The sequence below is a fragment of the Pteropus medius genome, unplaced genomic scaffold (genome assembly GCF_902729225.1).
Source record: "Pteropus medius unplaced genomic scaffold, Ma_sr-lr_union100, whole genome shotgun sequence".
Lineage (NCBI taxonomy): Eukaryota > Metazoa > Chordata > Mammalia > Chiroptera > Pteropodidae > Pteropus > Pteropus medius.
In genome coordinates this window covers 2,546,037-2,558,317 of record NW_024340699.1, presented here as the reverse complement: position 1 = coordinate 2,558,317, position 12,281 = coordinate 2,546,037, and the positions used below count along the sequence as shown (strand labels likewise).

Below are 12,281 nucleotides of genomic sequence, written 5' to 3'. Positions count from 1 at the left end.
CTTAATAATCCACCAAGCTTAAAAGTTTGTAGTCCCTTCCCCTTCTCTTCATGGCGACTCTCAGTAAGCCTGACAGCAGGTGGGGACCCAGAAACCCTGAACTCTAGTCCTAGTCTGCCATCAGCTAGAAGCCACTTCCCTGCTCCGTGACATCAAAGCGTCAGAGAGGATGATCCCTAAGTCGCTGTGATTCCACCCGTGACAAGATAAACCCAGACAACCTACAGGATGTGCAGTGGGAGGGCTGGTTAACACTCTAGAACAGTTAGAATGGAATATTCTGCAATCCTTAAAAATTGGAATGCTGATGCCACCCCACCAAAAAAATGAACTTCCATTAAGATGTGTCTCAAAATTAAAATGATCTTTAGAGAAAGAAAAACAATGGTGCTGACCTATATTAATTGAGGCTGAAGGTATTTATACTATCTTGCTAAGTGAGAATATTATAAACGAGCATGAAGCAGCCATTTATTGTCAATCAAGCAGCAGTGGGGTGGGAGGGAGTGATCAACGAAAGCCGAAGAGGCTCCAAGAAGGTTCTGGTGAGGAAGGAGAACCCGAGCAGAGCCTCGCCTCTGCTCACCCCTCCCATTCTATATTTCGGGACTAAGTCGTCTGGGCGTGTGGATCCCGGAAACTGATGACGCCAGAGAACAGAGGTTTTCATACAGGGTTTTTACGGTTGCTCGTTTGGCGTTCTTTTTGGTGTTCTGTCTCCGTGATGTGTCACGCAGAGTGCGTGGAGGGAGAGAGCCCGCTCCAACACCTCTCCCAGCCTGAGGCAGCAGCGGGAGTGTAGACAGGAGCACAGGGAGGCGGTCCCATGGGGGCCCCTCCTAAAACGAGACTGCGGCAGGCACCAGCTTCCTAAACATAGTCTTGCCTGGCCATAGATCTTAGAATTCTAGAATGACAAGGCAGAAGAGGGCCTTAAAGATCACCCCTGACTCCCAGGGCAGTCCTCTTCACACGCTATTCTCCAGCCAGCACCCCAGCGAGCTAGTTCAATAAAGCCCTGGACCCCAGGATAATGGAAGGTTTAACCTGAGTTTCAAGGACAGACTTGCTTCTCACAGCTATCCATCCACCCATTCAGTCTCCCATATCAGATCCAAATGCCTCATCCCATCAAAGGCAAAGAGGATTCTGACTGTCCTGGTGGGGTTTGAAAGAGCCAGGAGCATCTTTCCCACCACTTGCCAAAACCACCCATGGCTCTTCATTCCTCTGTATTAAATATAGTCACATGCTAAAACAAAATGAGTCAGGAAAACAAAACTCCCTCATAGGAAAGAGCCCCTCAAATTAGGAATCACACGGGTAGGTATCTAAGGGGACAATTCTCCAGCCTTAGCTATCCTTACCACTTAGATTCTCTAAATCAGAAGAGACTTTTACATCATCTCATCCTTTTATAAAAGAGCAGTTTAGGCCCAGAAGGGTTCTGTCTCTTAACCAAGATCACACAGCACACTGGGAACCAGCGCTGGGGCTCTCTGTCTCCTGTGCACATTCTGAGGGACTCTTAAAGGCTGAATTCTAATCCAAGACCCCATTCCTTTGCTTTACAGTCAGTTGCGACCTCTCCCACCAAAAACCCCTCTTTAAAAGTTCTCTTCTGGCACTAGCATCTGTAGCCATAAAACAGTGTGCAGAATGGAATCGTCATTACAAAACCCTTGGTGTATCTGAATCGAGACAGAGCTTGGGCTTGGGAGCTTGACACGACCCACGCCTGCGCAAACCCTGGAGGACGGTCGGCGTGTTACCCGCGGGCTTCGTTTGCCTTCTTCCCGGGCCTGTCTTTTGCCTTGGCGCTCCTGCCCCCTAGTGGCAGAAAACTTTACTACAGTCATTCATCTGCAGACAAATGAAAGAGAATGAAGGAGAGAAGAGACTTGATAGAGGCGACCCGCATCCTTCTCTAAAAAGGCAGGCCTGGTTATAATGAGAACTTTTCCTTTTATTTCACACACAAGAATATGATAACTGGATGTGAGCCAGCAGCAGATTTGAACCTGCGGAGAGGTGAGGCTAGAGCACCAAATAAATTCTATAACTGGTTCAGGGACTCCTGAGACTAATGGGGCTTGGAGAATATGATGGGGGGTGGGAACAGAAGAACCTAAAACAGCAAAAGAAGGAAACGCTGGCGTATGGTGACCCACAAACACTGGCATCAATGAATTCAAAGGCCCGCCCCCCAACTTTGCACCGGCTGTGCCCAATATTCATGCCCTTTCCTTAGCTAACGCCTGCTCCTTTTTAGAAGTTCTGCTCAAAGCTTCCCTCACCTCAGCAGACAAGATGCGCCCTCATCATGTGCTCTCCTGGCACCAGGTACTTTCCCTTCACATGACTGTCGTAGTCTCTGATTCTGTTTCTCCGGTTATTTCCATGCCCACACCGAAGTGTAAGTTCTCTGAGGACAGGCACTGAAGCTATCGGGTTGACTGTTGAATCTGTGTCCCTAAAACAGTTATTAGCACATAGGAGGCCCTCAATTAATACTTTTCAATGGAATTAACAAAATCACAAGTGTTGGTAGAATGACTGAATCACATCTGATTAGAGAACTAAAAAACCATCTCAATGGAGAAAGCAGGTGAACTGCCTCTCAAGGCTTCGGAGCTGTGAGGCACTGACTGTGGTCAGTGCTGTCCTGTCTGTGTCTCAGGACCCCTCCTAACCTACGAAAGGCACAGAAATCTTCTCAGGGTGGAGACTTCCCTTGAATATCACCCCCAAATGATCACCATGGCCCCTGGGTTGGTAGCTGTGTGGGTGTCTTTACCATAATTACACTGTTTGACTGTCAGCCTCCAGAGGCTCGGCTTTCATCCCTGCGTGATAGGAAAATCTGCCTGAGAACCAGGACAAGCAGGTTGTGAAGCTGTGAAGACTCAGGAAACCTGACCTCGGGGCTGCCTCTCTGCATGGCCTTGGAAGGTGCCTCTCTGCCCTGGCTCTCCATTGCCCCATTTGTAAAATAAGATCGTGGGATATGTGACATAAAAGTTGCTCGTTTTCACGTGTCAGCTTAAATTGCCTTAAGGTAAGAAAGGGGATATATATAATATATATCTCATGAAACCGAAAAGCCAGGGATTCAGGGTTGACTCATACCAGGATGTGGAGCAACATCATCTGAACCTGGTTTCTCTTCTCCATCCTTCAGCTCTGCTTCCCACTGTGTCAGGCCCCTTGCAAGTTTCTTGTCCATGACCGTCTCCAGCAGCTCCAAGCTTCCATCCCCACAGTGGAAAAATAGAGGGGCTTTCTCCCAGTGGGATCAGACAAAATTCCCAGGACTGCCCCCACTGGTGCCTTTGGGCCACATGCTCATTCATGAGCCAGTCACTGTGGTCAGGGAAAACGCTGGGCTCCACCTAAATCACACGGCTCAGTGCATCGAGAAGCCAAGCACTCTAGAGGGTAACCAACATAGCATTTTCAGAAAGTGGGGGAATAGTTGCTAGATGCTCAAAAACAAAAATGGCATTGCAGAATAAGTGATCTTGAAGGCCTCTTCCAGCTTTGGATGCTCTGATGAGGCTCTGACGTGGCTCTGTGTGATGCCAGAGTGGCGGAAGGGAAAATAAAGCCACTAACAGGTTCTAGGGGTCGCCCAAGCCCACAAATCCTTTCAAAAAGCCTACATGCCAAGTAAGACCCCTCGCCCATTCTGAAGGGAGACAGAAGGGGTGACAGTAGCAGCCCTAGAAAGCCAGCAGTGACATTGACCCTCCAGAAGCCAAGGGGCCTAAAATGAATTGCATTTCGATAACACCACAAAGATGGAACATTTCTATTTCCCAAAAAGACGGACACTGTAAGATTCATACAAAAAAAGGAAGAAAGAAAGAAAGAAATCTTATTAAACTTTCCCTTTCACTGCTTTTTTGTATCTCTGGTTGAAATGGAGCAGGATACAGGTTGCCATGGTGACGGCTGAATTTTTAAATAACAGGGCTCAGGAGCTCTGGCTGCTGGCTCTACCCGCCCCAGGCAGGAAACGGTGGGGGGAAGGAGAGAGACAAAGTAAGAAAAGGAAGAAGGCTGGAGGCCCATCCCAGGACACTGTAACTTCTCCAACTTGTTCTCCTTGCTCTGAGGATAAGGCCCCCAAATTGCAGACTCTGGCTCCTTCACAGAATGAGAGAATGTGGAGCCCAAATGCATAAGGACAGGCCCTTAGATGTCACTTTGTCCATCCCCCACCTGATTCTCTTGTGACAGATGGAGCTCTCCTACACTTACGCCCTCTCCCACTAACAACGGGCCTGGCCCACCCAAGTTCTAGACGGGCCGCTAGAAACCTGGCCCTAAGCGAAATGTGCGAAGACCTCGGGACCCTGAGAGCGGGAGCCCACAGGACGTCAAAGCGAAAGAGGAATTTGAGGTTAAGAGCCCAGTGGCGGTCGATTCAAACTGCCCTGACCACAAATTCCAGTTCTGCTCTTCTCTCCAGAACCATCTAAGAATGAAATGGAGAGATTCAGGAAGTGGTGAGTTCCCCATGACTGGACATGCTCGAGCCAGCACCGGCCAGCAAGGAGCCGACTGACAGGAATGTTTTTAAACGGTTCTAGGCATCAGAGAGGCAGGACCCTGCCGAGGGAGGCTTGGAGAAGCAACATGCCAAGGCCTTCATCTAGGACCCTTCTAAACCCCAGGGCAGGAAAAAGGGAAACCAGACTGAGGCTGGAGAGAACCAGCAACCAGAAAGCACGGAAATCTGCTCTGACACCTAAACTGGCTCTGACAGGGGATGGTCTCTCAGTGGCCTTTCCCTGCTCGCCCCAGTAGAACCAGAAAGGACTTATGTTCTCACCGGCCCCACCCCTCGTCTCCTGGCCTAAATGGCAGGGAGCCAAGACCATTCTGTGTAAATCAGAGAATGGCTTCTGGCAGTTAAAAAAATAACGGTAATAAAAATAATATACACAACGATTGTTCTGGGAAAGTGGCAAGATGACTAAAGGTGGACAAGTCTGACATTCCTCCCCACCTCCAGAAGGGGAGTGAGCAGAGGGCCCAAGAGAAAGGGGAAGAGCCAAAGAAATGGGGACCTTGGGCCTCCCTAACCTGCACGCCTCACTTTTCCCTGTGCCCTAGGCCTAGTGGTCTAGTAGCTTGTGGCCTAGGGCTCCCCATCAGCATTTCTCAGACAGACCGGGATCAGCAGACAGAATGGCAGCACCTTAAGAAAGAGATAAAAGCCAGACTCAGAATGAGGGGGGTGGGCCAGCCTTCATACCACCTGCCACCCTCCTGTGCCTTCCTGAACAGAGTCAAGAATCTCAAGGGTCCCAGCCCTGAGGGAGACAAAAGGTGGCCGCCCAACACTGGCCTCGGCCCATCATTAGTACCACCTAAGACCCACTGGCCTCTCTTTCCAAGGACAAGCTTAGATCCCAAACCATCACTCTGTCCTCGTAAAGCCACCCTGCCTGCCCTGCACGCGCGTGTGCACATATGTCTGGAACGGGGCGGGGGAGGGGAGCAGGAGCAGCACAGGGCCTTAGAAACTGTGCCCAGGGATCTATATACACTAGCCTTGTCCACCCCTGAAACAGCTCCTGAAGGAGGTCCAGAATCCCTCCACAGAAAGAGGCCAGGGAACAAGGTTAGGGAAGAGATAGGAAGGGGACTTATTTTTCACCAAAGCTTTTTTTGTAGAATTTTTCTTACATGCATATATTGTCTTTTCAAAAAATAAATTCTGTTCCTCTTTCCAGAACACACATACTGAATCTGTCTTTTGTCCTGGCCACTTGAAGTCATGAAAGCAAAATCCTTGTTCTATTCTGCTGCTAATACTAAAGCAATGCGATGGCAGCCTGAGTCTTAGCCATCCTTTGCCTCAGTTCCTGGAGCTGTGAAATGGGGTTGATAAAACCTACCATACCTCCCTTATAGGCACCTTGGGAGTCTGATGAGATAAACAATAGCATCGGTAATGGTTAAATATATTAAGTGCTTATCATGGACTGGGCACAGTACTATTATCTCGATCCTTAAAAAAAATCCTACAAAATAGCAACTAGTATAAGCCTCATTTTAAGAGACAAAAATAAAAAAATAAAAATAATAAGGCAGAGAATTGACTTTTTAAGGTCATGCAATTACATACCCAGGCTTCTGACTCCACAGCCAACACATTTACTCATAAACATAATACGTTTGCCATTAGTATCCATTATTCTAGATGGCAACTTCCTGTCCCAAGAGGCTTGGGTGAGTGATCAGATTGCCTCCACCATTTGCCCCAATATTGGAGTCTCTGACCTTGCATGAGACAGTTTCGTGGGGGGCTCAAACCTAGAGATGGGGATATAAGCAAATCTCAAAGTGGGATCCCGGTCCTAGATATTAGGATTTGTTTTGTGGCAGAGAACAGGATGGGGGATCTGCCTTGAACAGCAAGAAGCCCCACTTGAGACTCCTATACACAGAATTAGCTTCTTACCACCCCCGCCCCACTGTCGCCATGGCAATGAGGGACCTAGGATGCCAGTCTTCAATCATTGTTCCTGATTTACAGAGCTTTCCTAACTCATACTTCCCCTTTCAGTCTTCTTCTCTCTCTCCTGTGGACTCCACAGTCCTCTACAATATCCACTAACTGGAACAAGCAGCTCACCATCCACCAGGCCTAAACCATTCTCAAACCAACCATAAATGCTTGCAAAGTCTCCCTTCTCTTTCCTGAACCCTGTCTGCCCATTTTGTCTAGCTCTAGTTCTAGTGATGTTCTCAAGGTCTCATATCCCACCTACCTGACCGTCCCTCAAGCAACTGGATATTGTCTTCATGTTCTGCCTGGAACATGAGCCAGTGGTTCTCAGACTTGAGCATGTGGTTCTCAGACTTGTGCATGCATCAGCGGTTCTCAGATTTGGGCATGCATCAGATGTGGAGACCTTGCTAAACCACCAAGCGCTGGGCCCCACGACCCAGAGTTTCTGATTCAGTAGGTCTGAGTAGGCCCAGAAATTGAGATCTTTAAGTGGCCACGGCCACTGCTGCTGCTTGGCGATCGTACTGTGAGAAACCACTGCTCTAGATGAACCCTCCCCCTTCCTTTGAAAACTCCTCATGTGAGAGAGTTCCCCACCTTCTTTACCGTTCCAGTCTCTCTCCCTGGGACCTGCTCTGGTTTGCCAATACGGCACCTAGAGCTAGACAAGAGACCTGAAGTAGATGTTTTGGGTTACAAGGAGCAAAGATTCCCCTGGGCTATCTCAAGTAATAGGAGGTATTTATTGTATACTTAAGAAAAAGATTGTCAAGTTCATGCCTACCTGACTGGACCAGGGGCTGATGAGGCCTCTTGGGAAGAGCAGAGATGGCAATGTAGCTAAGTCTCTACCCAGAGGACAAGAGACCTTGCGAGTCCCTTAGCAGCCTTGTGACATTTATCCTCAGTGCTTTCTACCTCTTCTTCCACTATTTCTGCTGCCACCACCAATCCCTCTGTCCCTCTCCCCTTGTAGATTTTCTCTACCTCAGAGCTTCCGCTTCCTCATTCTGGCTTCTGTTTTCTTATGTTCCTTATGCCCCCTTTTGCCCTCGCCAGTAGCATGGCCTCTCTCCATGAACATTTCAGCTTCTGGGCCTGCCAACGACTACCTGATTTTGCTCTTTTTTTCCCAGTTCAAATTCCCAAAAGAGAGAATCAGAGTGAATGAGCTTGCTCCCATTTGGATAAAGCTCTTCAAAGCAGCCTATAGATCGGCAGCCCTTGGGTCTGTGTCCAGTCTGTTGTAGCTCGCACAAGGTTGGACCACATGATATAAGCACGAGGTACCTCCTTAGAAGGAGGTCATAGGAATAGCCTGCCATCCACTGGCTGCCAATAGGTTTCAGCTTACAAGCCAACTCCTTTAGAAAAACACTGGCTGTGTGGGGGTTCAGAATGAGTCACACCAAGATGTGCCTCTGTGGTATGCAGATTGCTTTGAGCAGCTGAAGGCAACTTTAGCCTCAGGCTCAACAGAAACTTCTGCGCCTCCCTTTAACTGCCTAGACGAACTTGAGTTAGGGGCCCTGTCCATAACAAACTATTATCAGAGATAACTTCTTTTGATCTATCCACAGGGAAGGGCCAATTTCCACTTACTAAACATCTATTCTCCTTATCATCCTGCAATGACCCTTCAAAGCCTGTCTTATATACCTTAATCCGCCTTTCTATCTCTGAAACTCTGCTGCATGTGGGGTCTCTGACTCTCTCGTGTATGTGGGGTTCCCATACGTACATATGTATGTATTAAATTTGGTTATTTTCTCTTGCTAATCTGTCTCATGTCTATTTCATCATTAGACCAGCCAAAAGAATCTGGAGGGTAAGGGAAAGTTTGTTCCTTTCCCATAGCTGTTTAAAGACTGCATTGAGAAGGAATCAGAGGCTGCATCTAAACTCAGTGGAATATGGGTAATTAATGATCTCTCCGATGGGTGTGCAAACAGGAAGCCCGCACGCCAGCTCCTTGCCATCCTAGCATAGAGCACATGGTCTGCTGAGGACCAACTAAGTGGAGACACACTTTCCTCATTCTGAATTTCTGCCTTCTCTTTGTGAGGACAAGATTACATTTGCTTGTTTAGACAGATGGATCACACTATGCTTCACAATGAACACCAGCCACATAAAACCCCTAAGCCTTTTCTCTGCTTGATATTACATCCCATCTCTCCCACTCCGTACTGTGCAAAAAGAAAAAGAAAAGAAAAGGAACCAAACAGTTCAACTTTATGTTTCCCTAATAAAGTTTATCTTGTTCAATTTAACCTGTCACTCCAGCCTATGGACGTTTTCTTACTATGATCAAATAATGCAATTTTCCCATCTATTTGATACATTGCTCAAATTCTGTTTGCAGGCCTCTGTCCATGAAATGAAGATTAAATGTTTAAGTTATCTTTTTTACAGGATTGACACAAAGGTGAATTTAGATCGTTTCCATTGACCTACTTTGCACCATTTAGTGGACAATTGCCCAGTAATTTCAAGAAATTACTTTAGATGACCAAATGTGCGTGCGCATTTGTGTGTTGTGCCCACCGTGAGGATAGGAAGAGGCGGCTACACTAGTCCACGGGGGCGGCTCCTTTGCTAGAACGATTGTTGTCGTCCACTGATCAACCATTCTGAGTAGTGGACGCTTTATCAAATTATTTCTAACCCTTACAACAACATTAAGAGGTAGGTTTTATCATCCCTCTTTTTAAGGGATGAGACAACTGAGACATAAAGGGTTTAATCACCTTCCAAGATGACACAGCTAGTATGCGATAGGGCTGAATCCTAGCTGCCATCTACCTGACCCCAAATCCTATGTCCCTTCCGTGGGTGCCACACAGCTTCTCCCTGTGCATGCCTCTCAGAATGACAGCAAAACTTTTTCTGAAAATGACTGAAGGCAGTGATTGAGGCCTCGTGAGTATAGTCACCCATGGGCCACACTTTTAAAAAGCACCACCTACATTAGGTTTTTACAAGCACAGTATATCTATACTTTAGAATATTACACAGTTATTAAAAAGAATGGGTAGACTCACATGTATTCATATAAAAGATGTCTAAGATTTCCTGTTAAGTATGTCTATTCTGATCCTGTTTTTCAAACATGACATTAACATATGTAGGTAGGAGTTGGAGAATGATGGGAGACTTCCAGTTACTATTTTTAACATTTCCATTTTGATTGAATTTTTAGATTTATATATTACTTTTGGAATTCAAAAAAAAATTCGAAAAGCAGTGTGTCAAAATCATCAGTTACCCTTCCTCTTCAACTTCTGAATTTCATTCCTCTGTATGATGCAGAAAGATCTGAGCCTCCCATGTCTGTGGCATCAACAATAAGAAACGCATAGTCTCACATAAGAAGTCGGGTAGGATTTGGGTTGGTTAATTCAGTGGTTCATTGAACTATGACATCCTAAAGCATCTTTGCACTTTCGCATCCTCAACATGAGACCTGACTTCCTTTACATTATTACCTGCTGTCACAGTTCTAGGCCTCGCAAGCTGCTAGGAAAAGGTCCAGTGAAAGAAGAGGCAACTATCTCTTCCCATGTGACTCTTTTAAGCACCAAAAAGAAACTATTCTACAAGCATCCATAGCATCCTATTAGTCAGAACAGCATTCCACACTCTTGCTAAAATTAACTCAAAATGGGTTAAAGACTTGAATGTAATAAACAAAACCATAAAACTCCTAGAAGAAAACCTAGGTGGTAAGCTCCTTGACATCAGTCTCAGCAATAATTTCTTGGATCCAACTCTACAGGCAAGGGCAACGAAAGCAAAAATAAATAAATGGGACTGTATCAAACTACAAAGCTTCTGCACAGCAAAGGAAACCAATGAAAAGGCAGCCTACCGAATGGAAGAAGATACTTGCAAATCATATGTTCGATAACAGGTTAATGCCTAGAACATGTCAAGAACTCATGCATCTTAACAACAACGACGACAACAACAAAAAACAAACAATACAATTAAAAAATAGGCAGAAGATCCGAACAGACATTTTTCCAAAGACATACAGGTGGCCGGCAGTCACATGAAAAGATGCTCAACATCACTAGTCATCAAAGGAATGCAAATAAAAACCACAATATGATATCACCTCACATCAGTCAGAGTGACCTTTGTCAAAAAGACAAGAAATAACTAGCGCTGACAAGGATATGGAGGAATGGGAACCCTTGTGTATCGTTGGTGGGAATGTAAAATGGTACAGCCACTATGAAAACCGTATGAAGTTTCCAAAAAAATTAGAACCACCATATAATTCGGCAACCCCACTTCTGAGTATTTACCTGAAGAAAACAAACACACTAATTTGAAAAGATAATATGCACCCCTATGTTCATTGCAGCATTATTTACAATGTAGCCGAGACATGAAAACAACTTAGCAACTTAAACATCAATGGATGGATGGATAAAGAAGATATGGTACATATATACAGTAGAATATTATTTAGTCATAAAGAATGGAATCTTGCCATTTGTGACGATATGGATAGAACTTGAGGGTATTTTGCCAAGTAAAATAAGTCAGACAGAGAAAGACAAAAATACGATTTGGTTATATGGGGAATTTTAAAAACAAAAGAATAAACAAAACTCATAGATAGAGAATATAGAATGATGGTTGCCAGAGGGGAGGAGGGGGTGTGGGAGTGGATAAAATGGGTGAAGGGGATCAAAAAGTACAAATTTCCAGTTATAAAATAAGTCATGGGGATGTAATATATAGAATGATGACTGTAGTCAATATTATACTGCATATTTGAAAGTTGCTGAGAGATAAATCTTAAAAGTTCTCATCACAAGAAAAAATTGTCTGTAATTTTGTGTGATGACAGATGGGAACTAGATTTATTGTAGTGATCATTTTATAATGTATACAAATATTGAATCATTATATTGTAAACATGAAACCAATGTAATGTTATATCTCAGTGATACGTCAATGAAAAAAAAAAACAACAGACATTTCTACTGATAGGGTTTAATGTACTCTGCCACTCCTCTGAAAAAAACTGGAAGGAAGTACCACCTGCATAGTTCAGCTTTTTGTCTACTTGGAAACTCATCAAGACAAAGGTCTCAAGCATCATATTACATTCTTAAGGAATCTCTGACACAGAACTAATGATTTTTTCTGGTGGACAAGGTAGCTGAACATAGATGCCAAGGAGAGTGTGGAGGAAGAGGACATGCTTCCACAGACCCATCAAAGCTGGACCTTGAATTCACCATTATCTTCATTTCTTCCCCTACCCTTCATCACTACCTGTCCCCTAAAATGCCCTCGGCTTTGATTTTCCCCTTGTGCTAGATGCCTTTGTTAGTTCCTCCTGAGGCAGTTTGCATTATTCTCCATCCTGTTTTGTGCCCACAGAACCTGTAGGGAGGTGCCAATGGGCTCCTGGCCCTCTGACTCCCAGTTGGGTTTGCCACTGGCAGGAGATTGGTGGGAAGGAGTATAGAGAATGTGGTAAGGTTGGGGTATTTATTCTCCAAGTTCCCTCCCTGTGGGGTCCCCAAGGGTTGGCTTTGCCCAGAGATCTCTGCTCTAGTAAGGCAGCCCTCCCCACAGTTCTCTCTCTCCCCAAATTCTATAAAATTCATCCCCTAAAGGCTTAAGAGTGGTAATGGAGCCCCACTTACTAATCTGGGGTTCTGCACCGTGCTTTGTGGTTTCCCTACACTCTGCCCACGCTTTTGTAAATAGTTTCTTTATGAAACTGTTT

General features: G+C 45.4%; 1 long non-coding RNA gene across 2 annotated transcripts in view; it reads right to left on the bottom strand.

The window, feature by feature from the left end:
* Positions 1-10,857, bottom strand: part of LOC120614372 (uncharacterized) — a 120,269-nt gene extending 109,412 nt beyond the window's left edge. For both annotated transcript variants that reach the window (XR_005655944.1, XR_005655947.1), the window contains exon 1: positions 6,786-10,857. This is a non-coding gene — a long non-coding RNA (uncharacterized LOC120614372). The remainder of the gene's footprint in view (positions 1-6,785) is intronic.
* Between the last annotated feature and the right edge of the window lie 1,424 nt (positions 10,858-12,281).